Here is a 27,190-nt window from a genome sequence, read left to right as displayed (position 1 = left end):
ATGGATTTGTTGTTGACTAATGTGCTAAGTAGAGAATTAATGAAGATATAATTAGTCATTATTTTTATGTCTTTTATATTGATCTTACTTCAATGATTTGCAATGATAAAGATGATGGGGAGGTCGTCTCTTTACCAAATTTGGGGAAATTAGTTGATAGTAAAATTCATCCACATCCAACTTAGTTTGATTGTTCATGTGATGAAAAGGAAAGAGCTTAAGGTTGTGATTATAATTCTAAATTTTCCCTTTGTGCTAATAAATTGTGTAATGATAAGTTTGGTTTACTCAAGATTCATTGCAACAAAATATATGGTGAAGTTAATAATATAGATCAGTCATGTATGTGTGAACATTTTAATTACAATTATTTATACTTGGTAACTAACCTATTATTTGAGGAACATGAAGAGGTTTCATTATTTTTTAAATCTGATCTAGAGAGTCATGGTTCTCATAGTGGAGAAAAATTAGATTTTGTAAGTTCCTCACAACTGTTTCCACAATAGGAGTGACAGTTTAAAGGTATGTGTGATGCCTCTCACCAAGTCACCAAGTAGAGTATAAATATTATTCTTTTTGGCTTGATATCATGAAAAATTAGTTTTTGAAGATTATTTTCAATTTTATTTTAATGGTCATGAGCATGCTGATATACATTTTAATAGTAATCTAGATGAAGAGAGTGTTTCTAGTTTTCCTATGTAATATGAATGTGAAGAGGGTGAGTTTGTTTTCCCTAATGAGTTGAGTGAAGATTTTGACATGATTGGTGAAACTAATAGAAAATACACTTTAAGATTTCCTCAAGAAGTTTGAAACTAAAAAAAAAATTTCTGACAAAGCTAATAATTTTTGTTTAAATTTTGGTGACCCAGAGCCATCATTTATATAGTTATGAGTAGATTTCTTGCTTTTGATAAAGTGTTATTTAGAGAGATTTGATTGAGTGATCTATTTATTCTAGAGGTATAAATCCTTTCCATTCCTATAAGATACATGCATTGCAAGATAGAGCCACTATCGGCAGTCAAAATTGCAAGCCCATTTTGAGTACCATTATGAAAAAATTTCTAAGAATGAAGCTCCTATAAAAGCTTTTCATGCATATCTACCTAACTGATGTTTTGAGTCATGGGATGTGTTAAAAGTTCTTATTACCTTTAATTTATTATTTTCATACACCTCAAGTCTTTATTTATAATTTTTGAATCATTCAGTGAAGTGTGAATTTGAGCATTTGAGAAATCTACATTTTTTTCTTAAGTGTCAAACAATGATGGGAAACCTAGTTTGCATTTGAATACCATGTAACTAGTAAAATGTCACAATTCACCACTTTGAGACAATTGAGTGTACATATCATAAAACCTATTTTTCATATTTCAAGTCATTTTGATAAGTTTTGATAAGGTTTTTAGTTCTGTAAAGTTGGTCGTTTATTGTTGTCGTGCTGATACACAATTTTTCAAAATTCTGGGAAGTCTTGTTGGATATTGAATATTTTATGACCTATTCACTATTTTGAAGAAATGGTCTTATAGATGCATTGTATCAATGGGCATCCTATGTTTTCAATTTGAAGCTTTGATGAATTCATTGGATGACTTTATCAAGATGATTCCATAAGAAAAAAACTCAAAACTGTCCAATTCACCTTTATGACAATTTACCACTAGCCTAGTTTGCATGATTGTAAATTTGACTTAGTTGACCCTATTTAGAAAATTCCCTCATCATTGAACTCTATGCGTCAGAAAAATGTTATGTTTCAGATTTGAGCTTATGATGAATCTGTTTGACTAGTTCTGAAATGTGATTCCAAATTAATTTCTTTAAAGTTTTACTAGTAACTAGATCTACAGATTGATCAATAGCCATGTTCAAGATATTATAACTTTGAAACCCTGATAGATGTTGATGAAAAGATTTCACCACTATAATATACTCAAAAAATTATTCTAGTATGCAAATTTTCAAATATTGATCAATCCATATGTGTATTTTCCTCTGTCTATTCGACTTGCAAGAATAACTGATTCACCATGATTCCCAGTTCTATAATTTCTAAAAGCTTGCTTTGCATGCTACCCAAAAGTACCCAATTATTTTTCATCAACCAAAACTTAACATTTATACTCTCCATGTAAGAGTCTACCTATGCCTCAGGTTTCAGATTCCCAAATGGTTGTTTGACTAGTTTTCAAACTCTAAGTCGGAGGCAATTTCATGATTTTAACATGTTTGCATGATCAATTTGAAGTAGGAAACTTTGGCGATTCATATCTTTTGACCCAAGTCTTGTCATAAGATGAAAATTTACACTATGAAATATTGCATAGTAGAGAACACAAATGTAAGGATTCAAGGCTCAATTGCTTGATTTAGTTAGTCTTTAAGGCTAGTCTTGAGACCTCTTGGAATGAAATGAACAATTATCATAACATCAAAAAATTAGATTTTAAGTGGTTAACTAGTGGTGTCATTAATTTATAATCAATGCATTAAGCGTAATGGTTAATTTTTTAAGTCAAGTTCTTGAGTTCATTGAAACAAAATTCAAATGGACCCACTTTGGGGCTCAAATAATCTCATTAAATTGACATGATAGTGTTTGGAGATTGAAGGTTTAAGAAGGATATTATTACTATGATTCTAATCTCAAAAATATCTTATTACACATTCATTATTATTTGAAGTAAAATAGATATGTGGGAGTATACACATAAGGGTAAAAATAAAGAGACTAAAAGTGTTAAAAATTTTCCAAAGCTTACATGTTTTGAAATTTAATTTAGTAAGGATCTTAGACATAAATTGTTATCTAAATCATAGAAGGCTCCTTTCTTTAAATGGATGATAATTCATTATGGTCAACATGGCTCTCTCTTTATAAGTACTCGATGATACTGTTAAGCACGATATCAACTCAATCTTTTATTTTTTCTAACCATGAAGGTGGTATTCACAAGGCCATGCATGAAGATAGAAATTTTGCATTGACTAGAACATGAATATAGTCAAAAAATTAAGAGAATTATATTAATGGTCATCACCTTTTGTTGTATATCTATAAGGTATCGTGAAAATGGTATAATTTAAAATAGGGAAGGTACCCCATTGATGTAAATTAACAAATATGAAATATGTGGAGAGGTATGATTAATTCTTTGCAACATTCTTAAGACAAAGAGGAATGAGATGATTATATAGATTAGATATGTATGCTCAAGAGAAAATAAAGGGGCATGTGTGATTATTAAAAAGTGTTTATTGGTTGTGAATATGAAAATATGTTTGGAGAGGTGATGGGGATCCATGGTGACCTTTTCATCTTTTAAGGAATAAATCTAAAATTTTTGAGGTGCTTACTCATTAAACAATGAGCTAAGGAAAAAACACCTCTATTTTAATTTCTTCCTAATTAGTACAAAATCCAAACAAATAAGTAATCAATAATTTCCAATTTGGAAGAGTGGGGTGAATTGATGATAGTAGTTATTCTGAGGGAGTTATACAAAGTTTATGATTGCTTTTCCCAAATGATACATATCAATGACATAGGTTTGTGACAAAAATGGTCTTCTCAGCCAATGAATGGATGTGATTCTCAATGCAATATAATTGCATTCCATTACCATGGTGAGCTAATATAATATAGAGAATTTCATTTGTAGGTAAATACACATAATCTTGCCCTAATTACTACCAAAGTTAGATGTGTTCATTCTTAAATTATTTTCCAATATGGCTTGTGATAATACAAAGGTAAAAATGAATTAGCTTCATCATTTTCAGCCCAAACTATGAGAGATATGTGTAGCATAAGTACAAAATTTTATTAGTACATACTATAAGAGGTATTGTTTTAAAAGTGCCCTAGGTAGCTTAGTGAAAAAATGCAACAGATGTCTTATTTTCCCTTGTGAATCTCACATTCAAACATAGGTGCTCCTAAATGAAAAAACCCAATGTGGTCAAGCATTTCCTTTGGGTGTGGAAGGGGAAGTTCCAATTTCTTGATTTATCCCACATTGTTCATGTTGAAGTTTATGAAAGGTTTGTTGAAAATAATTGTTCAATTGTGTATTATCTTTGATGTTACACAAAATGTTAAGTCTTTATCAGTCAATGTCTATTGAGCTCACTCGAGCAATGAGGATAGTTTAAAATGTATGTCAAGCATTCTAGAGATAACCAAGTTTAGATTTAGTATCTACCAAGCTCACTCAAGAATTAGAGGAAATTTAGTGTTAACTGAGCTCACTTGATTAACAAAGGAAGGTTGGCATGGAACCAATGTTAATTGAACTCACTTAGTTAACAAAGGAAATTTAGTTCATAATGTAGTGTTAATCGAGTTCACTCAATTACCAAAGAAAAATATTTTTTGAGTTAGTCTTGACTAAGTTGGGTTAGATAACGAAGGATTTTCTTGTATTGGCATATTGAGTCTGTTGGATTATTTTGTTAGTTCAATCTGACTTAAGGGTTGATTATTGATTGTATAAAAGTGTATTCAAGACTATAAGAATTGGCCTAAGGGAAAGATTCACCTAGAAACTAATAACTCAAACAAAAGCACAACTAGAGGCCAAAAATGGATATGATCAATTAATCAGAGTATGTCCGAATACATTGCTCTCTTCAGAATGTGATATTCAAACACACTAGGAGTGCTTGTATATAAAGGCCTCTCAAGAAGCACCTAGACTGTCTCTAGAAACAACTAGGATATAAGACAACTAAGAACCTTATCCAACATTCTAGATGAATGGATAAGAATGAAAAAGTGGTATATGTGTGTAGAAAATTCCTGTGTTGTAGACAACATGTTCTTAAAAGAGTTGTAGACCCCTATGATTTCATCATGACAACTCACAAGAGTGAACATACTCCTAGGTGGCTAATAAATAAATATTAAAATAATGCATCAACCTAAGTAAACTTAAGTAAGTGTAAATAGTGAATACTTATTTACACCAACAACCCCCATTAAGTGCAACTTCGGGGGAATGCCCTTAAGCTTACAAAACTAGGATGAAGATGCAAAATGGGTCTCGGCTACTAGCCCATGTTAGGTACCCATGTACATAATGAAAATGAAAATGTCTCATAAAGAGAGGAAAGAGGGAAAACCTCATGGGAAAAAACCTCCCTCAAAAAGAGAGATGAAATGGGATGCATGGATGGACAGAGTAATCAAGACCCCCCTATTATGACATACATCCAGTATATACAAAAGAGAATGAGAGAAGGAAGATAGATAGAATAGGCTCCCCCCCCTCAAATGAAGAATTTTGATCAATGAGGAATGCTCCAATGTAGAAGTTGATCCATGACATCTAAATGATGTTCGCCCCTTTGGGAAGAAACAAATGCAAGGGTACCTATGAGATGTCTTCCCTATATAGAGAAGGAATCTCTATGATGATCGATGTCTCTGAAACCTATTCAAGTGTCCTTGTGTCAATATTGATGATGGCTTCCTCCAAAATTGCTAAAGAGAAGTGTAGATCGAATAAGGAGTGTGGTAGAACTTTCTTTAGGAAACCAACAATCTTCTCAAATGTGAAAGAGATCTCCCACAGATGTTGTACATAAGAATCCACAATCAAACCAACCTAGAAGGATTGATCATGTAGAGAATGTGCAATAACTATAGAAGAATATGCCTTAGCAAAGAGAAGTGATAAATCATCATGAAAGTCTCCCATATCTGTTGTGTGTGACTCCAAGAATAGAACTGAAATGTCTAGCAAGAAATCATCACCTGGAAGACCATGAGTACCCTGTAGTGCTGAAGTACATGAATCTATCACTACGGCATAGGATGGAGTATCTTCCTCAAAGAGAAGATGTATGTAATCAATAATGTCTCCCACATCTTTAATGTGAGACTCCATGAATAGGCTTGCAATGGTGGAAAGGAAGTCATCACATGAAGGTAGAATAGGAAGACATAAATGGTCCTACTACACTAAATTTGAAGCATCTATAGCTAGAATAGGATCAATAGGAGCAACATGAGCTGGAGGTGTGATCTCATCTAAAGTTGAAGAAACCAAAGCTTGAGTGACTGGATGTAGAAAGTCCTACGGAGATGGAGGATCACATGGATCTCCATATGCTTCCCAAATAGACCACCAAATATCACAAGGAAAATGTGCCAATCTAAGAGGACCAAAAGATTCCCTACTCATACTTTTACATAGAAATTGATTAAGCTTGATAATATATGTCCAATCAAAATGTGGTGGCATTGAATAGAGATAAGGAATCAATCTTGGATGTTCTCTTAGATGGTCAATTATCAAAGTCCTCCATTTGTAATAGTTCCTTGTTGTCAACTATGGTCTAATACCAAATTGACAAATCTGACAAGACTCCATGAGATCAATCAATGAACCCCCAAAGAATCAAATAAAATCAAAGAAACCCCCCCTAATGTATGATTTGAGCACTTGATAACTACTTGCCAATTTAGGGCCTATTTCTAAAAGTGGTATTTCTATCCATAGAACCTATAATGTGACTGTAGATCTAGAAAGTAGACAAAAATATATGCACTTTCAAAAAAAATGGAACTTGATTTGGAGTCTATATGAGCTCGTACCCAAAAAATTTGAGATTTTGGAGTTGCCAAAAAATTCAAAAATAGAGATCACAAAATCCTACCCCAAAACATAAAAAAATATTCACAAAAGAAGTTCATATGAGAAAGATATCATTGTTTGAAAATCGTTGTTGTTGTTATTTTTTGTGAATCACCACCATGCCTCCAAAAAACAAATGACTTTAGATTTTGTCTTAGATGTCCAATTTGGATGAAACAAAATCTGACCTGGGGGTTTTTGGACCTTCTAAATGCGGTGCAAATATTATATTTGCACCAACAAGCACCAATATTCACCTACAAAAAATCTCTCCTATGGCCCTATGGCCAAAAAAATCTAAAAAATAATTCAGATCCAAAAAAAATAGCAGAAATGCAAATTGAAAAAATGCAGATCTGAAAATTAAATATATAGATCTGAAATGATCATACCAATGCTAAAAATTGGTCCTTCCGGTGCCGATTTGCAAATGAAATTGCCTCAATTTTTACTATGCCTAGGGTAGGCAAAATTATAGTCAAAATTCATCAAATCAATGTTCCAGACACAATGGTGAGGTTAGATTTGATGTTGGACACTCCCAATTTCTATGATACTCCAAAGTCAGGCTATGGTGATGAAGCAAGATGATGGTCTCAAATGGCTATGTGATGAAAAAGTCTCCAAGTTGCTCTTATACCATGTAAGAATTTTTCTAAGGGCAAGATTCACCCAAGAACTAAGAATTCAAACACAAGCACAACTATAGACCAAAAATTGATATGATCAATTAATCAGAGTATGTCTGAATAAATTGCTATATTTAGAATGTGATATTCAAATGCACTAAGAGTTACGGTATATAAAGGCCTCTCAGGAAGCACCTAGAATGTTGGATAAGGTTCTTAGTTGTCATAGACAACTTGAAAAGGTAATTCATATAAGTATAAGATCAAGTTGAGGATTAATAAAAGGAGAATGTGTGGAAGAAGAGAAGATGAATAAATGAAGATAATTGGAAGGATAACAGAGTATCCAAGTTAACTAAGCTAGAAGGAACATTATAATCAAGGATGATCAAGTAATCAAGCTAGAAAAGATATACGAAATTAGAAAGACAATTGCATCACCAATCAGTTCAAGTCATTTTTAGTCTCTAATAATTGTAGTAGTGAAACAAATATCCTAATGGAGTTAGCTCAACAACTATTTTCCAAATCCTTTAGCAAGCTGGAATTTCTAGATTGAAGTGTCTCAAGATATCAAATAAGGCCACTCCTAATAGGGTGATCTAAATCCTTTAATATGGTCATTCCTAATAGTGTGTTTTGTAACCTTTAACAAGGTTAGTTCCTAATAGGGCTTAGTTCAAAAGTGTGAAAAATAGTGACTAATTGCAATTGGTGGTTTTCCCAAATTAGGTTTCCATATTAAATCTTGGTATCTCATGTGTTCATGTTATTTTATTTATGTTTCTACAACTAAGTTAATTAAGGTTAATCACACTTAATATCATAAGATTTTCATGTTCATTGTTAACCAAATAATAGTGCATATATTTAGTATTAATTGAGTGACATTTATTCCTAGTGTAAATTGAGTTACTGTGCTAACTAATTGATTTTGTGCTAACCAATTTATAATGGTTTTAGCAAAGTTTTGGTTTCATTTTGTATTGACATCGTAAGGAACTTGGATTTTTTTTTGTAGTAACTAACTCATTCCTCACCTTTTATTTACTCATCTTGCATTTCTAGCAATTTGTATCAAACTATTTGGTGCTTGCAGATAAGGTTTCAAGTACCTAAGCTAAAGATCAAGATGTCTTATAGAAGGGAGATCCCTAAGTTGAATAGATATATCCTAAAAGAATTGGAAGAACTCATGATGCTACATTTGGAAACAATTGGAGACTCGGGCCTAAAATATACGAACACCAAGTATGTGGCACCTACTAGAACTTTTACTATGGAAGAAATTATAGAAAATAAGAAACATAACATAATGATGATTGACATTTCCTCTACTCTTAATTATGTTGAATTTGATGAAGTCAAAGACTGTCCTATTGCACATGAGATGTGGATCAAGTTGCAAGATATTTATGGAGGAGATGAAAATGTTATTATTCTTTTCCTTCCTTCGTAACACTTTTAGAATAGCTAGCTGACATGTTGACTACTTAAGGGTTATGAAAATTCAAATAGTGTAACTCAACAATAGCTAAATACCTTTTAAATTTGTAGGACAATATTGAGTAGTAGTCAAGTATAGTTAAAAAATGTTAGGACCTCCTTTTCTAATTCTCCTTCACACTCTTCATGCTCTCTTCAATTAGTGATGAATACAAATGAGTCAAAAATTGACTATATAACCATTGGTATTCAGCTTGATAAATTCTTAACACTTACATAGATGTAAGTGTGGCTATCATAAGATTTACCACTCACTCATCTTACAAATGATCTCCAGTATGCTTGGGTAACATAATGAGCTTGGCCAACACTAACACAATTCCATTGATCCAAAATAACAAAAATTCCATCCATGCTTGGAAACAACTGCAAAATTTTCATGCTCGGCAGCAGCATATAAAATAACTAATCTATAGATTTTCTCTAGGTATAAATCACTCCATTTCATCTTGATTCATGCATATGTAATATTTTAAAATCTTAGATTTTTGGAACTAATGCATAATATAAATTTGAAATATTAGTTCCACATATACCTTTTGATTTCCTAGTTAGGAGTGATGTGATCACCTAATCTATTAGATGAAGTGACCTCATCTACACTTGATGTACTACAATCTTCCTTCTTCTAACCCCTAAATTTTTGTTTATGGTTCTAATTTCTATTTCTCCTGCAAACATTAGTTGTGTGACCTAATTTTTTATAGTTATGACAAGTGGGTTTTGTATTCTTACCTTTTTAACTCATTTTCTCACAACTCCTAGATGATTGTCCTTCTTTAGTAGTGGTGTATCCAATCTAGTAGTATCATTACATTAGATCTTGGTGATTCCATTAATTTTTCAAAATGCTTTATGAATTTACTTGGCTTGTTAAGATTTTCTCTTTTTGTCCTCAACTCATTTTGCAATAGGGAATTATATGTTTTCAAAATAGTAGTCTCAATGTCTTTCCTATTGATTTCTCAATTTGCAAGCATCAATTGATTCATTGTATCCAATTACATGTTTGCAAGATTTTGAAAACCTAATGTCTTATCTTCAAGTTTATTAGCCAAATGTCTTTTTTCTTCTTGAATCATGACTTTGTCTTCTTCAAATTTCTTTTTAACTCAAATGTTCACCCAATAGTATTGATTGCACTTCTTATTCCCTTTTGAGATTTCTAACTTCTTCAATTAGGGAACCATTCTTTTCCATCAGATCTGCAATGGCTTCATCAAAATCTCAAGAGTTTCCATCCTCAAATAGTATAGTTTTATCAATTTCTTGATATTGAGTGTCATCTTTATGAATAGCTATCACTTTTATTCTATTCATTGAATGTACTAGTTCATCTCTTCCTTCCTTGTGTTGATATAGGAGAAGTTGTATTTCAATCTTCTAGTTATCAATAACATTTCTCAATTTTTAGACTTCCCTCTTCAACATCTTTCCTCTCAAGCTATCACACTTTCCTTCCAGAGAACCAATGCTTTCATGCCAATTGTTGAAAATAAGAATATGAAAAATAAACTCTGAGAGAGTGGGAGGAGGGGATAAATAAGAACTTAAAAACTTTAACCATAAGATACTCACCACATATTCATCTCATTATTTATCATATAAACTAAAATAGCTACCTATATATTGCATTCATTGAATAAACAAATTTAACACATGAGACAATAGATTTGGTTACCTAGAAACCCTCCAAGCAGATGGTAAAACTAGGGTTGGGATGACATCCACAAATATTTACTAGTGTATTTGTAATGTGTAGCCATTTATGGTTACAATGATTTTGATCATAAACTATGATCTATCCTGTGAGGAGTCTACCCTATCAAAGGCTACAAAGACTATTAGGTCTTACCTTGTTAGAGGATTTACACTTACAATTTAGTAAGAACTTGGTTAAGTGATTTACAAGAGCCTATTAGGACTCAAAATATATTAAGGCTATTTTGTTAGGATATTTTCTCTATATCACATGTTAAAATGATTTAGCACCATGATCTTTTAATTAGCACCTCACTACTAGATGTCAAATCTTTTTTTTCTTGATGAATCCTTGATCCTTCTGATCATATATGTCTTATTTGTCTTTCCTCTGCTCTGTTTTGTTCTCTTTAACTAATTTTACAATTTCATATCACTATCATAACCTTCATAGTCACCATGAATTCTCTCTCTATTCTTAGCAATTGTCTCTTAGGCATCTCCTTATATCATACAAATTCTTTAGGGTTTTCCTCCTTAATTAAATATAAATGGACTAGGGTTAAGTTAGAATCAACGGTTGTGGTTGATCTATATTTCCACCTAAAACATCCCTTAATATGATTAGTTGCATGTACTGCATAGGGATTTTCAATATGACTCAATAGTTATCTTCTATAATCATAAAATGATGCATATGTCAACCCAAAAATGTTTTATATAGTAGTTTGTGTCATTACAAGAAACTATGTCACAAACTCTTTACTCAACATCCAAAGGCTTTGATGCATGGCCATCACTATGCTCATAATGATGTAACTTAGCTTCCAAACAACTTGACATATATTGTTCCCTCAACACCTATATCACTTGATGCATACTAACTTTGTCAACTCCTTCTGTTCATTCTATGCCTATGTGACTTAGCAAGCATAGATTGCTCAACACTAACTATCATATTTCTTGGCATGTATTGTCTAGCAAATGATGCTCAACATGCACTATGTTTCTACTAGGTAATGACTTGAGGGCTTTATCACTACCTTGTCAAAATAAAAATGAGATAATGAATCATAATCACAAGGAAAGGAGGAGGTTACATCACCAAAGACATAAATTAAAAACTACTAAAGAGAGAATGACAATCATTTCGTGATCAAGAATTTAGATTTTTTTTGCATTGCATAGTTTGGTCTGGGAACACCAATATATTTGGGGAATTATTTTGATGGCTATTAGTTACAATTATGACTTCCAATGATTATAAAATTGACTAATAAGACCATAAAAGATAATTGTTAGACATTCTAAGGACTTTAGACTCCATAAAAAATTTATTAACACTATTAGGAGTTGTAAGTATAATATTTATAGGTGTCAAAATAACATTGGCAAGTTAGAATTGGATTCCATAGGAATTCAATGAATAATTATAAGAAATTTAATGCTAATTTTCCAAAACATTGATGAAAATTTCATTACTAATATAATACTTAATGCAAGAAACATAATGCTAATATTTTTAAAATTCTCATATCACTATCATCACTAGAATTAGATTGGTTGTCATAATAACAATTCTAGTTTGTTTAGAAATATTATAGTTGGGATTGAGCATACCATTGGAAGTTTGATGAATGTGTGTCTAGGAACCTAAAAATTATATCATTGCACAAAAAATATCCTTGTCATTAGTGTAGAACAATATTTATGTGCAAAGAACATTAACAATAAGAGAAACATTCACAAACTAAAATTAAATTCACATATATGTTTAGACAAAGAAAGAAAACAAGAAATGCAAACCTCAAAAGAGAAAACCCTCCATGCTTCCTTGATTTTGTAGATGTGTCCTTTGATGTGGATGTATGCGCAATTGCTTGCCCAATTGCTTCAATGGTGGAGATGGGTAATGGCAAATTGGTAGCCTTGTGAGCTCTCAATTTGGCGTTATAAGGTTAAGATTGATGACTTTGGTTCTCAAAATAGCATGGTAACTTTAGCTCAAAGATTTTTGTTGAATGGCTTGGGATGGGATTCAATTTATAGGCTAAGGGCTTGGGGATGGAGGGCTAAGATGCAAGGAGAGATGAAGGCTTAAGGAGGGCTAGGATGCACTCAAAGGAGAGCACATGGATTGTGCTTGTTTAGCACCAATGGGAAGGTGACACTTGTCAGAAGGAGGATGAGTGTGAGAGGGTAGGGTAAAGGGTTGGTTAAAGGCATGATGAGTGAGGTTGAGTATGTAAGAGAGATGTAAGAGGAATGAGTGTGGAAGAGGGAAGAGGGAAGAGTGTGGAAGATGGATGTAAGAGTCATGAGTGGGCTTGTAAGAGTCTTTTATGGTTTGGTAAGAGCACTCATGACTTGGTGGTTGGGATTTTTGAGGGGAGACTTTGGTTTGGTTTAGGAAAGTCTTAAACTTTATTAGGGAATGTGACAAGATTAGGGGGTGGATTAGGCTTGGGTTTAGGATTAGATTAAGGATGTTAGAGATGTGCAAGTGGATGGCATTAATGAGGGTGGGTGAGTTAGTGGCTAAGCTTGGTTAGTATGGGTGGATGGGGTGGATTAGGATAAATGGAGGATTAGGGATAGGTTAGGGGTTTTTATATTTTGAGGATTTTATTTATCAAATAGATTTATTTAATAAATGGGGATTTTTGGAATTAGATAGAAGAATAGGATTTAATTGATAAATAATAGGTTATTTGATTTATCAATTAGGACTATGGATGATTAATTAAATTAATTAGCTAGGGATGGAAAAGGATTAATTAAATAGGAATTTAATTAATGATGCCTTTAGAGATAACTAAATAGGGTTACTAAAGCGGTGTAATCAAATTTAGGTGTCTACAATTAGTATTTGTCTAGGCATTAAAATTTTGATACCCTTTTGATTGGGCTACCATTGCACATACAATATCCTTGTTGAATATTTTTTTTTTATCATTATAATTTTAATAGCAACAAACCTAATACTTTTAAGGAAGTGATTCAAGGATAATAAAACCTTAATTTGTATAAATTGATAGTATATAGATATGAAAAAATATAATTTCTAGAATATCTATGCATATCTATAAGAGGTCTATAGTTTTTTTAAGTTATAGACTATAGTCAGAAACATAATTGTGACCTCTAGAGATAGGAATTACAACCATCAAGTCTAAAAATCAAAATAGCTAAAATACTAGAAAACTTGTTATTAAAACAAGTAAGAAATTTACCTTATTAGAAGACCACCAAGGAATTAATACCATCAAGAAATTTTGACTACTAATGATTTTCTTAATATCCTCAACATATATAGTCTTCACCTATGCATATATGAGTTGTTTGGAGAAGGTATATGCACAAGTAAAAGGTAAATATAGTTTCCCAAGTTATTCGATGGGTTTGACCATACCCAAAATGTACTATAGATGATTTCCTAGGATTTGTATATCACACTAGTAAATTAATGGAAGATTTTTCTCATAACAATCCTTGGGAAAATTTGAGGACTCACCACATATGCATATACCTTGTTTGATCAACTCTTATGCACGATTATCACTAACTATGTTGAGGATATTTAGGAAATTATTTATGAACAAGATTCCTTGGTGGTTTTATAATAGGGTATTTCTTGGTTGTTTTTATTAGAAGTCTTCTAGTACCTTAGTTGTTTTGATTTGTTGGTGTTTTTTACATTCTCTTGCCTATAGGGATTATATTTGTGATGTCTTCTAGGGTCTATAGCTTCAAAAAAAATCAAAAAATAATCTAACAAACATGCATACCTCTGCTAGAATTTGGGTTCGTTTAGCTCCACCTTTTGTCCATGTATACTAATTGAGGTTTCAACTATTGTCAACTTGCTTCCTCAAAAGTACCACTTGTGTGTCTATGTTCATGATAGTGGAAGTAAAATAATTCAAGGAAGATGATTATTGATATTAAATTGTGACTAAAACCTCCCTTCAACTTTGTGAAAATAAAGTTATGACTTACTTGAATCTTTTGTAACTTGTAGAAGATATCGTTGATATTGATCCGAGGCATCTTTAATTGCATAAAACTATTGTATTTAGTTAGTTAACATATGAGCAATCATAGCCACTATATAAAAATAAAATATTTGAAATAGGTATTTTTAAGAGGGGAGAATAAAAAACATCTATGATATTAAAAAAATCATGTTATTCAAGTAATTTGAAGAAAATCTATGTAGATGTATCCATTAAATTATTTTAGGAGGTATTGGTTTCATGCATCCTATCAAAAAAAAATTATAAATTATTTACAAGAATTAAAGAAGATATATATGATAGGTGTAAATCCAACCTTCTTTCTATGCCAACACATGATATTTGGAACATGATATTTACATTCATCAAAGTATAATAGATAGATCATTTTTTTCATATGTTGTAGTTGCAATTTTCATTCTAGATAGGAACACAAAATTTGAAAGTATAGACAAGTAAAAAAAAGAAAAATTTAAGAAAAATCTTCAAAGAAATATGGCCTCAAGAAAATTCAATTGGTTGTTCTTAAACTAGACTGCTCAACTATTTCTAGCATCTTCTATGTTAATACCAAATTGGAATCCTTAAAGTCCTTTATGGACATCCATTGAATCATAAAAGATAGTTAATTATTTTTTGGATGTTGTAGTTGTAATGGCCTTGGTAAAGATGTATGAATCAATACATTAATTTGTTGGAAACTAAAATTGAAACAATTATTGCATTGTCATTGATGTCAAATATATTGGTGAGACATATTTCTATATGATCTAAATGTCATATCTATTTTGTTGATGGAGAGGAATTTAGAACTTTCTCATAAAAAAAAACCTAGATGAAAGGTTGAGTTATGAAAAGAAAGCTACTGCATAACATATCAATCATATATAGATGATGTAATTCAGCCCTAACATGTAATTATCTACATAATCAAGATGTATAAAGAAAATGAAGCCAAGAGAGATAGTGTCTTTGGAATTTTTATCAAAGAGGGAGAGTATGTGGGTATGTGTAGGATCATGGTCAACCAAACTATTCCCTTAAGTGGCAATAAAAAATTAGAAAATTAGGGTTATGTCAACTTGACATGCAATTTTCTACTTCTTATTAACTTTATATCAAAAATTTAAGAGAAACTAAACTCTAGAAAATTGAATCTAGTTTCTAAACTACTAGAACTTATCTAAAAAAAATAAAAATTGATGGGTTAAAATTTTGAATTTTAATGCAATATTACAAAAATTTCAAAACAAAAATAAGTAAACGTATGTCTGACCACCCTAATCAAAATAAAATGATAATATTTTTTAATAATATTCTAGATATAAGAATTAGACTCATACCTAGATGTGACACATATTTTTGGGTATTTTTATTCTAAATAAATAATAATTAATTAATTTTAGACTTTAGTATTTTGGAATTAAAAAAATCTTGTGTCTAACAAATCTTAACCCAAAGGATCTAATTGGTTGGATCAATGAACTGGAGGAGTACTTTGAGTATGAAGATATTGAGGATCCAGATAGGGTCAAGTTTACAAAGGCAAAATTGAAGGTACATGCAAAGATCTAGTGGCAAGAGGTTCAATTGGAGCAAAATAGAAAGGGAAAGGACATAATCACTAGATGGGATTAGATCATAGCTAAAATGAAGGGATAATTCATTGCTATGGATTATGAGTTTGACCTGTTGAAGAAGATGGAAGGAACGAAACAACCTAGAAAATCTATTCAAGAGTATACTAAAGAGTTCTACAAAGTTTTCATTAGAACTAGTCATGTAGAAGCTGATAAGGAGAAAGCCACATGTTATCTTAATGGGCTTGGTCCAAGCATTTAGGATGATTTGAGTGTGGTTTGAATGAATAGTATTAAGGAGGCATACTAGTTTTTCTTAAGAGTTGAGGAGAAACTAAGCAAGAAGTTTGACAACAAGAATAGTAGAAGAGGTTGTGGTGGATGATCTTATGGAGGCTGTAATGATGATCAGAAGAAAAAGGATAAGGCTAGAAGTAGCAGTCAAAACCAAAGGGGAAACAATTCCAATAGTTTCCATTACTACAATAATAGAGATTATAAAGGAAGAGGTAGAGGACAAGGATCTAGAAGAGGAAGCTTCCATAGGAAATGTTTTCACTATGGAGAAGAAGGGCATAGAGCATTTCAATGTTCTCAAAACCAAGGAAGGACAAATCAAGGAATAGAAGGCTAGGCTAGAGTTGCACATGTTGATGAAGATCTCAAATACCTACATTCTGAAGATGCAAAAAGAGGAGAAGTCCTAGTTAACAAAAGAGTCTTATTTAGTGGTGAGAATGAACCTAACCAAAGAAGGAGCTTATTTCACACAAGGTGTAGATGTGAAGATAAGTGTTGTAATGTGATCATTGATAGTGGAAGTAATGACAATTTGGTGTCAGAAATGATGGTCACCAAGTTGAAGTTGAAGAGATAGAAACACCCACATATATATAGTATTGCTTGGGTGCAAGATGACCAAAAGGTCATGGTCAATGAGCAGTGCTCTGTGAATTTTAGGATTGGAAGCTGCTAGGATCAGGTACTATGTGATATCATACCTATGGAATATGTCATATGTTGTTAAGTAGGCCATCAAAATTTGATAGGCATGTTGTACACGATGGGAAAGAAAATACCTACACTTTAACTAAGGATGGAGTGAAACATAAGTTGAAACCATTAGAGGAGAAAGAAGAAAAGGTATGTAGTGCTACAAGAATATGTTTTGTTGATGTAAAATTGTTTCTCAAAGATACAAAGCTTGAGCATATGTGTTTTGTTGCAATTCCAAAAGATAGTAAAGAAGAAGTAGAGGAGGTACCTATAGAAGTTGCAAATATGTTGGGAGATATTTCTAATATTGTATTACATAATATACCTAATGGATTGCCCCCAATGAGGAAAATCTATCACCAGATGGATTTGGTTCTAGGAGCCAACTTTCCAAACAAAGCAACACAAAGTGAAGAGTTGAATAGGAAAGTTCATGAGTTGTTGCAAAAAGGGTTGATTTGAGAGAATTTGAGTCCATTTGTTGTACCAATAGTATTTGCACCAAAGAAGAATGGAGAATGGAGGATGTGCATAGATTCTCATGCTATCAACAAGATCACAATCAAGTACAGATTTACATTGCAAAGGATGGATGATATTATGGATTGTTTGAGTGGAGATGAGTATTTCACAAAGATAGATCTAAAAAGTGGGTACCATCAAATTGTATTAGAGAAGGTGATGAGTAAGATACTACTTTCAAGACATGAGAAGGACTATATGAGTGGTTAGTCATACCTTTTGGGCTAACCAATGCATCAAGCACTTTCATGAGGCTCGTGAATGAGGGACTGAAGGAGTTTCAAAGTAAGTTTTTTATTGTTTACCTAGATGATATTTTTATCTTTAGTAAGACATTGGAGGAACATTTGATCCACATTTGCAAGGTGTTTGTTAAGTTGAGGGAAAAAAAAGTTGCTAATAAATCTAAAGAAGTGCAATTTTGTAAAGGGGTTGGTGTACTTAGGATTTGTAGTTTCATTAGAAGGTCTAAAAAATGGACCCAGAGAAAGTGAAGGCTATCCTTGCATGGCCTAATCCAAGGAGTGTGATAGAGGTGAGATCTTTTCATGGACTAGATAGTTTTTATTGAAAGTTCATAAGAGGTTTTACAATATTTGTGGACCCTTGGCTGAAACAATTAGAGGGGATAGGAAATAATTTAAGTGGACTATAGGGGCAAATAAGAGTAATAGAAAGTTACTTAGTAGCTAGTTTTAGCACTTCCTAATTTTGAGAAGGTGTTTCAAGTAGACTACGATGCTAGTGGTATTGCAATAGGAGCTATTATGAGCCAAGAAGGTAGACCTACTACTTAATATAGTGAGAAATTCAATGATGCCAAAAGAAAATATTTAGTTTATGATCACAAATTTAATGCTATAGTTCAAGCATTGAAGAAGTGGAGACACTACCTTCTTCCTAAGGAGTTTTTTTTCTATACTGATCGTCAAGGTTTGCAATATTAAATAGTCAAGGAAAATTGAACCAAAGGCATTTGAAGTGGGTTGAGTTTTTGTAGAGTTATAGATTTATTTTGAAACACCAGAGTGGGAATTCTGATAGATTTGTTGATGCTCTTATAGAAGAAAAATTTTGCTATCAAAAAATGCAGATAGAGGTAGTTGGGTTCAAGGAACTTAGTACTTTGTATCTAGATGATCCTGATTTTGGCAAAGCATGAAAGGCTTGTACAAAACCTATTATAGTTGATAAGACAAAGTGGTTGGATTTCATGATCCAAGATAGTATGTTGTTCAAAGAAGACCAATTGTGCATTCCTAGAAGTTCAATAAGAGAGAATCTGATCAAGGAGAAACATAGTGGAGATTGGCTGGATATTTTGACAAAGACAAAACCATAGCTTTGGTTGTAGAGAATTATTACTAGCCATAGTTGTAGAAAGATGTGAGGAAGCTTGTAGAAAGTTGCAGAGTATATTAGATGGTGAAAGGAGTAAAGCATAATACAAGGTTGTATCGGCCATTACCTATACCAAATTTGTTCGGTATTTCTAGTGTACATTGTGGAAGAAGTTGAAGACAACTTTGAAGTTTAGTTCATTATATTATCCACAAACTAATAGACAAACAAAAGTTGTGAATAGTAGTTTGGGAAACTTGCTAAGATGTTTTGTTGGAGACAAGCTAAAAGGATGGGATCTAATTTTACTATAGGTTTAATTTTCATATAATAATTCTATGAATAAGAGTACTGGTAAATCCCCATTCTAGTTTGTATATGGGAGCAGTCCAAAAAATTATTCTAAATTGAGGTAGTTGGATGAAGGAGAGATAAGTAGTTTTGAAGTAGAAGATTTTGCTAAACATTTGAAGAACATCCATGAGGAGGAGAGGAAGCACATAATAGAGATGAATACATAGTATAAGGCTAAGTTAGATGTGAAAAGGAGGTACAAGGAATTTCAGATTGTGGATGAAGTCATGGTTCATTTTAGAAAGGAATATTTTCTTGTAGGTACATATAATAAGCTAAAGATGAAGAAGTTTTGACCATGCAAGATAGTGAAAAGGCATGATTCTAGAAATTCTTATGAAGTTGAGTGGCTTGTTGAATTTAATGTTTCACTGGTAGTTAATATTTTGGAATTAATAGAGTATTATGAAGGAGGTGATGGAGATGAAGTTGCAGAAGCACAATGGAGTATTCCAACAACTAGTTCACCTACAAAGGAGATTGAGGAGATATTGGATAGTCATGTTGGAAAAAGTACAAGCAACAAAACTTATGAAGAATACCTAGTCAAATGGAAAGGGAGGCTAGTTGAGGATTAATCATGGATAGCAAAGAAGGAGGTTAACCATCTCAATTTTCCTCTGAACACCTAAGACATGACATGATCACTTTTCAATTTACCCTCAATGTCTAATGTATGGGAAATCTTGCATTACCCAAAAATATTTTGATTTCAGTCTTTTCTTTTTTAATAAGGACTAGTAGATAGGGGGTTGCTATTTCTAGAAGCTTGCTATTTTAAGTAAGTTTGTAATATGAGCTCAAAATCTTCTCATTTTCTATAGGAAGGTTTTTTTCAGAGTTGTAAGCCTACCATAAAAATCTCATTCCTCAAGCATAAGTATCAGAGAAGTTATTGAAGATTTTTAGTAGAAATAATTTGTAAAAAAATCTCTAGGATCACCATTGGAGGCCTTAGAGTGCCTAAATGAGGTCCAAAAACTTGATGGAAGGGTGCTAGCATTGTTTTGAGTTTGTAGATCAAGAGCTAGCATATCTGAAAAGTGGTTATAATAGCCAATCAGAGAAACGGTTCATGAGTTATGGCCTTTCAAAATTTGGCTACCCAAAATATCTAAAATAATTATCAAAGATGTATTTGGCTGACTCTATATGTATTTTTAGGGTCTTTTGGCCCTAGGTATTAAGTTTCAATGTCTAGAACCTTCTTAGGTAGCATAAAATTTCCTATTTAAGAAAGGCTCAAACATTGTCTAGGATAGCTTTGGTGGTAGTTCGCAACTTGTCTTGCAAATTATTATAATGAAGGCACCCATGTGGGTTACCATATTATACTTATGAATTCTATAATTTCACATTTGTGGTGCAAATAAGAAGAATTTCATATTTTATTCTCACATTTTTGTTGTTTCTTTGTTTGTGTAATGTGTTTATGGTATTAAGGAGAGCACCCTTCATCAAAATGTCATATCTATTTGATTGATGAAGAGTAATTGGGAAATTCCTCATAACAAAAAAACATAGAGAAAAGTGTGAGTCATCAAAGAGAAGCTATAATGGACATTTGATTACTTAGACTTTGATAAGATAATTTGATTGTTTATATTATGAAGACATGTGCAAAGACTAACAGATTCCATAATCTTTACTAAGAAATAGAATAAAAGATCAAGAAGTTTTCAACTCTTTGATGAGTGATTGTATTGTCAACCAAGCCACTATAAATGCTGAGAAAACTTAGTTTTGACTAGGCATATGCATTGACCAAGTGATATTGTTGATGTCTAGCTAGAAGCTCTATGGTGACAAAGGAATTTAGTAATGACCGAGTATAAAACCTTAGTGTTGGTTGAGGAACAATATTTTGATTGTTTGGAAAAAATCATGATTTCTAGTCAACTTAGTTGATTTCACGGAATTTGAAAAGTGTGTTGAAGATAAGGATTGACATGTTAGATCATTTAATTCAAGAATAGGATTAGTTAAGATACATAATGAATGGATTTTGTCAGAAGTTTCTACAGAAGAGATAGAGATGAATAGATATAATGAATCTATTGGATCAAATCATAAACCTTAAAATCTATGGTGATTGTGAAAATGGAAAAGGATGAGAATTATCTATTTAAGGAACCATAGAGGAAAAATTCTATGAGTGTGACGGGTGAAAAAGAAGAGAGAAAAGAAGTTGTGCATATCTGAAATATTTCTAGTAAAGATGGAACAAAACTATTGAGTTTGATAAGAAAATCCAAATAGAAGGCTTGATTCTTTTGTGAAGAAAAGGTTCAATGCTTGAAGGTGTTGGTTTTTGATTTAATAGATTTAAACATAATCAAGAAACCAGACCAATACACGTAAGGATAGAAACTTCCTGTGATGGATGCACTTGACTATAATCTTGCACCAACTATAAGTCATAATTCCTTCTTCTTCCTTAGGCTGTACAAGACCTAGGTTGGCGGACCTCATATTCTTTATATGGTACTAGTGTAAAGGCATACTACTCAATCTAGATAATAGATAAAATCTCTTAGTTTTCTATGTTTATGCAATCATTAATGGGTGAAATAGATAATAAAAAAGCACATGAACCTGATAAAAAAATTGAGGCAAAACACATTTAATTCCTAAACACAAAGGGAAATATATTTGATTGATAATTTGGATCTCAACATAACCTGGGTATGCAACAGTAGAGGACATGCAATCTCTAAGCTCACTAGTTCCTTATCCATTGGATATCAACTAAACCTTAACATACAGATGGACATCCTAATATACTCATATACTCAGGCATCTAATCCATCTATTTGACTTGTAAATAGACATCAATATTCATAAAACTCTCATACTTACTATAATATCCTTCCAGTGTAACCTACAACCCTATTAATGTAAACAAGCATTTACATGGATCTTTGTTCCACTAGAAAATTTATCCAAACATACAACCTCAAAGGATTGTAAATGAGTTTAAGCTCTTCATTCTTAAACACAAAACATTGTAGATAATAGAGGAAGGAGATGAGAATCATAATGAAACTAAGAAAAATGAAGCTCTTGTATTAATCTCATTAAAACCAAAACATCGTCTATATGTCAAAACTCAGAAAATACAAAATGAATGGTTGTATAAGCTAAAATTCTTCAAAAGAAATATAATATTGCTATTCATAATAGAGGAATACTAAGAAGAAATGGTATCAAAACTATAAAACTAGATCAACCTTGTGGTCTCACTAGTCATTAAAAATGGAACCTGTCTGGTCTCACAATAGTGAGAAAATCTAAAAATTGTAACCCTTACAATGAGTAGAGAAGAAGAATATATAGAAGAGAAGATATTTCAGGATCTAGAAACTAAAATGGACATGTGTCCCACTAAAATAATCTTCAATCTAATGTTGTTGAAACTAAACTTCCTTCATCTTCCTGCAATTAAAACCATAAATGATGCAAAAATATCTGATATATCCCCCTTTAAAGTAATCAGAAAAATATCCCTAGAATAAATATAAAAAATACATCATAAACTGTGTTGAAACTTGAAATCCAATCTTGGCCTATCACTTCTGCTTTTGCTAATAGAAACTTCATTTGCAACCAACTACCCATTAAAATAATCAAATCATCATTAAAGTTTCCAATGAAATCAAATTTGATGAAATTTTGACTATATATGATCTTAATTTTATTTACAATAATAAATCTACATTTTTCACTGAGATAGCCCTAGAATCACAAATCCTCATGTAGCTACTTCCAAAAAACACCTATGCAAAAACTAACTATAGAAATGGAAAAGTCATCTTTTGTTGATTCTGACAGTATATTACACTGCACATTTCGGACAAAAATGGCGCTTCTCAAGTGTATTTGAATTTTCCAGCCCCAGATCATGAACAAAGTTAAAAATGAAAAATTTAAATGATTATATAATCAAAAACTATATAAAACCATTACATTTATCAAGTCTTTTAATTTTAAAATTTCATGTGTTAATACTTCTCTAAATTTTATTTTTTATTCCTTTTCCATTTTTCCCTTATCTCTACAATCCACTGATGCCAAGTGTTAGACCATGATTTGTCAATTCCATCTAAAATACTTTAATTTTTTATCCTATGATATTTTGAGCAAATCATAATGTCATAGCACTCAAATTCATCTTCTCTGGCCATATGACAAGCTCTTCAAACTTACAATTTTTGTAATATCTCACTTTGGAAAGTCTCAATCTTTGATCTTATGTTGTGTGAGTTCCATGGCATGAAAGCCCTTAAAATTTATCTCCCCAACCTTACACCAGTCATAATTGTAGGCTCTTCTCTCCCCTTCTCTAATCTAATTCAAGGGGTCCCATCGTAGCATCGAAGCCCTTTGGGATCTAGATTTTGAACACATGCCAACTCTATTATGCACCAAATGGATCAAAAAAATTGTTCACCACAATCACGCCATAGTAGATGGGCCCCTCCACACATCAAGCTTAGTGTCTCATATTATGTGTCTTCATTGAAGACACATTGCTATCAACTCATTTGGCTTATAAATATATATAAAACCATCCTTGCCCCCAATGTGGGATATAATATCTATGTCCTCTAGACTTCTTCCATGCAACTAGAGCTTTTCCTTCCACATGGGGCTTAGCTTTGATCTAGTCTACCTTTTGACATATTTTTAGCTCCACTTCCTTTGGTAATTCCCCTCTTCCTATTGACCCATGGATGCCCCTATAATTGGCATCCTCTTTTTAAGGTGCAAGATTCCTTGTGTCCTAATGTGGGTTACTATCTCCTATGGGGCTCAACCCTTTCCTTGGCATGGACAATGTGGTCGATGAAAGTGCTACCTCTACCAAAACATGGAGCTCACTCACCATCATGGATGGTCTTTAGTATTTCCATGGCGATCTTCCCCTTTAACGTGAAGCTATGGTCACCTCTTCTGCAAATCACCTTTGTTTTATTTTATGTGAGATTTCCCTTTAGCCTATAGTTTCTTCCTTTCATGCAGCGGCTTCCTCACATGGTGTGTCTTTTATTTACCCCACTTTGTCTTCATCATGCATTTAAATAATTTGAATCGTAAAAGGACATAATCATGCCATTACCACATCTTGTCATCCCCATTATGTTGATAGGCTCCTGCACTATAACATACATCTTTTTGATCTCACGTACTCTACATATGGGTACTATCTTTAAGGTAATGTAAGGAAATTCTTTGATTGATAGTCACAATCACCCATGCCTGAAGAAATTAATCAGACCCCAAAGTAGGTCTAGATTAGAAAAAACTCCTTTCAATCAATTGGCATCCTCATATTTATCCCTTGACCCCATTGTAATGACTAGAAATGAAAAAAATTGCTAGAACATCACTTTAAAACTCCATTTTCACCATTTCTATAGACTACAAACTCACTATCAAGAGGAGCAATGACTGGCCTCAAAAATAGACTGAAACACTTGACAGAAGCCTAAAACTATGCACTTCTATTATCTCCAACATACTTAACTAGTTCTCCAAATCATAGCTCATGATGACATCAAAGTCAAAAGATATTGAGAACCAAACATGTCTACTTCAAATTAACATGCAAATCAAACATGTTTGAAACAATAAATTGGGTTCAGTTTCAACTTTGAAAACTGGGCAAATGATCACTTGAAAGGACAATAATTAGGTAATTTGTTCTTTGGCATATAGAGAAAATTATTCCATGATTATGACTTATGAAAAATTATAGGGCACAATTGGAAATCAGACAAACATAGGCTTTTAGAATTGCAAAATTGGGAAACTGGGTAAAAAGTAGATTTTGCAAACAAAATAGATCTGGGGAAGTGTGAAAACAGATTCATCAAGATTTAAGAATTGACACACTTGAATTATTTTTGGAGTAGATTATAGAGGTATGAACCATTTGATCTATGCTATCATAGATTCAAAGATATGACATCCCAAAAAGGGCTCTTGACCAATTTGTGTTATATGACACCAATAAAAGTTATAAATTGCATTCGAAATCACATTTGAAAACAAATCAAATGGATTATTCATAAGCTCAATTCTAGAGCATAGAAAGTATGTGACCTCTAGAATCCAATGCAAATTTTTTTTAGTCTATATGGTCAACTAGGTCAAAGTTATAATTAGTCAAACAGGGCCTCCCAGATGTTAGGGCAGTTTGCATCAACATGATAGAGATAAATAACAAACTTTGAGGGATTAAAAACCTGATCAAAATATATTGAAATGACTCAAAAATTGAAACATGGGTTCATTGATATGCATACTAAACAATCGCAAAGTGTCGATTCATGAAATATTACCAAGTAAAGGATATTCAAAGAAAAACTAGGCTACTATACATTATTTGACACTTAGGCAAAAATGCAAAAATGAACACCACCCAATATGGAACTTCACAGAATAACTTATAATGTGAGTTTAACATTATATAATGTATGGACATGCTGAATGAGAGGTGTTAGAAACATAAAACATCTTATGGACCTTAAAACAACAACTGAGTATATAAGCAAGAAAATGCATTTATAGGGCTCAAAATGACTCAAAATTTGGAATGGTACTCAAAATGGGAATGAAAATTTGAGTGTCATCAGTGGATCTTTCTATGGATGCATTCCCCTTATGGGAATGAAAAGAAAAAATATCTCTAGAAGAAGAAGATCACTTCAAAAAACTTTCTCGAACAACTTACTAAAAATAGGGAATCTATTTTAACTATACAAGATGGTGGCCCCAAGCCACCAAAACTTCACAAACTTATTACCTCTACCATATACCTATTTCTCATTAAGATCTTCTTGAGATAAATTGAAACTTTCATTCTCCTTTTCTTTACCCAACACATCAACACTTTCAATCACTTTGTTAGGAAAAACAAAACTATCATCATCACTTTCATAGTGTATATAAAAACTAGACACACTTTCTTCACCTTTCTCACAATTAAAATATGAATCAACATAATCATAACTACTAATATCAAACTGAAACTGATCATCACTAATTGACTCATGGAAATCTTCAATCGAAAACATAAAATTTTGGTATTCTACTTCATTCAATGAGTTACATGAATCAATTTGTAACTCATCTTGTGTATCCAGGTATGAAGGGTATGTAAGATTTGATCCCTACCTCTTTGTAGTTATATTACTCATCACATCAGATTTACCACTGGCTGAAAATTCTTCATACTAAAAAAATTGATTAGTTACCAAATCTTAAAAACTATTCTGAAAATGTTGATCCAAAATATATTTATCACAATCTTTTTCTTCATCTAACCAATTTTTAGAGGGAACCTTAAAATCATCAAATGTCTTATTACATGATTTTTCATTATAAAAAGGAATCTTAGAATTAGTAATATTATTTTCACTATCTTCCTCTTCATTTCATGAAGTATCAAAACATATTGCAGAACAATCACCAACAGAAGAAAGAACTGAGGTAGTAGCAAACTTCCTTTAAATGGCATTCCCTACATCTATCAAGTCATCATGTGTGTATACATCTAAGGTATTTCCATATGTAACTCAAAATTTTGATAAAGACTTTTTAGATTTTGTATCTTTTTCCACATCAACCATTGGGGAAGTGAGTTGACTAAATGAAGAAACATTATGCAAGAAAATATGAACATCCTTAGAAGTACTTACAAATTTCTCAAACTCATGAGCCAACAAATCTAAAATCTCATCCAAGCTCAAGAAGATTTCCTCAAAAATATTCTCCTGGCTATGATTATTATCCGGATGACGTGAAGAACTTACAATAGCAGCAACATAGTATGACAATCTAAAATATCAGAATAATCAAAATATTTATTTTTATCATGGTAAGAA

Source organism: Cupressus sempervirens, chromosome 4 (genome assembly GCF_028749045.1).
Source record: "Cupressus sempervirens isolate cs-2001-9-10 chromosome 4, ASM2874904v1, whole genome shotgun sequence".
NCBI classification, from domain to species: Eukaryota; Viridiplantae; Streptophyta; class Pinopsida; order Cupressales; family Cupressaceae; genus Cupressus; species Cupressus sempervirens.
The sequence above is the reverse complement of the archived record's forward strand: the minus strand, read 5'-3'. Positions refer to the sequence as shown.